The sequence below is a fragment of the Octodon degus genome, unplaced genomic scaffold (genome assembly GCF_000260255.1).
Source record: "Octodon degus isolate 3935 unplaced genomic scaffold, OctDeg1.0 scaffold00134, whole genome shotgun sequence".
In the NCBI taxonomy this organism is placed as follows: Eukaryota; Metazoa; Chordata; class Mammalia; order Rodentia; family Octodontidae; genus Octodon; species Octodon degus.
Genome location: NW_004524710.1, coordinates 2956518 through 2958852, shown reverse-complemented (window position 1 = coordinate 2958852; position 2335 = coordinate 2956518).

The following is a 2335-nucleotide window of genomic DNA, read 5'->3' as shown; positions in this document are numbered from 1 at the left end:
ATATATTTTATTTATTTATTTATTTATTTATTTATTTATTTTGAGACAAGAGTCTCGCTATGTACTTTGGGCAGGCCTTGTGCTCATTTTTGTAGCCCAAGTTGGCCTCAAACTCATATTGATCCTCCTGTCTCAATCTCCCAGAGTGCTGGGATTACAGGCGTGTGCTACCACGCCAGGTTCAGAGCTGACACAGCATGCGGGGCCAGAGATCAAACGCAGGACCTTGTGTTTGCCAGGTAGGTGCTTATGCCTCTGAGCTATCTCCCCAGCCCCAAGATAGTATTTTAAATAATTTTGGAAAAAAATGTAGTGCCCAGCAGTAAGGTTTGTGTATGTGTGTTTAATAATAATAACCTGTTAAAAGTTTGACCTGAAAAACGACATTTTCTGTGTGTTATGGTTTATACCTGGATATGCCCCCAAAAATGTCATGCGCTCATATGTGGAGCTTTTGGAAGATGATTGGGTCTGGGGGCATGATGCTGATCACTGGATGAGTCCACTGGGGAGTTTACAGCTGAACGTGATGTTGGGAGGTGAAGTCACTAGGGCCACAGCCTGAAAAGGTCTGCCACCCTCCCTCCCCCGCTTGAGGTCTTTGTTTCCTGCTGCCATGAACTTTGGATTCGGTGTGATAGGCTTAATCAGCAAGATTCACACACCTTCTCTAACACTCTTTCCTTGGTACTTTCAGAGTTAGCCATGCCCTCCATAACTTATACTCATGTCTTACTGCTGCTGAGTTGTCTGTAACTATAGTCTCACACACTTAACTGATTTGTAAGTATTAATATGGGTTGTTTAATGGGAATCCTTACTGCTTTTTTTTTTTTTTTTTTTTTTTTTTGGCAGTACTGGGGATTGAACTCAGGATCTTGAGCTTGCCAGGCAGGCGCTTATTCTACTGAGCCATCACCCCAGCCCCTTACAGCTTTTTGTATACTAAGGATGAGCACCACTGTCTCTTATTTAACTAGGATTAGATAAACAGTGTGTTCATTACTTCTCTCTCAGTTACTGGGACTGAATACCCAACTTAATGAAGGAAAGGTTTATTCAGTTCAGTTTGTGGAAGTTTCAGTCCATAATCAGCTGGCTCCAAGGCAGAGCGGCACGGCACAGGGGCAAGAGGCCGTCCAAGGTGCAGAAGACAGCAAAAGCAACAAGAGCAAAAGGGAGGATCAAGCCTCTTCCCCTCCTTGTATTGTAAGCAGGCTAACGCCTAGGACCGGTATACCATGCACACCATCCCTGTGTCCTCCTCTTGCACAGGATGAGGTTGTTTACCAAGTGAGGACCCTAGACCCCTGCTGAGTCACTTAGCTAAATATCTAAACTTCTCAAGCTGAAGCACCCAACAACACCTTAGGGAACATGTCCTCTACACCCCAGGAAGTAGAACTGCTGAGTTAGTTAAGCAGCTTAGCTTTCCAAGTTGACACAATGTATCAACCATTACAGATGGGTAGTTGATCTCACTGAACTTTCCCAAGAAATTTGGGTGATGGAGTCTGTGTTCCAGGGGTGTGATGTCACTGTGTGCTGTTGCTCACACTGCAAGCAGCAAAAGCCACAAGAGCAAAAGGAGGGGTCAAGCCTCCTTGGAGGGAGAGATGTTAGGGTCTCAGTGATGCTCCTTCTCTCCAAAAGCTTATGCCAGACCTCAGTTATGATGGAACTCGGCCTCAAACCCTGGCACCTCAGGATATGACTGAATGCAGAGGCCAGATCTTTAAAGAGAAGGCTGTGCTGAAGGGAGTCACTGTGCTCTGCCCTAACCCCAAGGACTGGTAGTGTTACAGGACACAGACTGGTGTGGAAGTGAATATGCGGAGTCACAGGGCTAAGAGGGCCATCTGCAAACCAAGGACAGAAAGAAGTCACCTTGATTTTGAACTTTCTATCCTCTACCATTGTTAGGAAATAAATTTCTGCCATTTAAACTGCCCAGACTGGTATTTTGTGGTGACAGCTCTAGCAAACTAATACAAAGGCTTGTGCCACTTCCTCACAGTAAGTCAAGAAAAGACTGACTTTAGAAAGGAATTGTGTCCTGAAAATATAAATAGAAAGGGCCCTTCTCTGCTAAATGTGGCGATGCATGCCTTTATCCCAGTACTGTGGAGGCTGGGGCAGGATGATTTCAAGTTTGATCCAGAATGGGCAACTCACAACTTATTGAGATCCTATATCCAAAAATAAATAAATAAGGACTGGGAATGTAGCTCAGCCGTGGGTTCAGCTTTCAGTACAGAAAAAGAAAAAAGCCCATCTGAAGGCCCCCCATGCTAGAAGCCTAGCCTCAATTTTGGGGAGAGGAACAAGAAGCAGC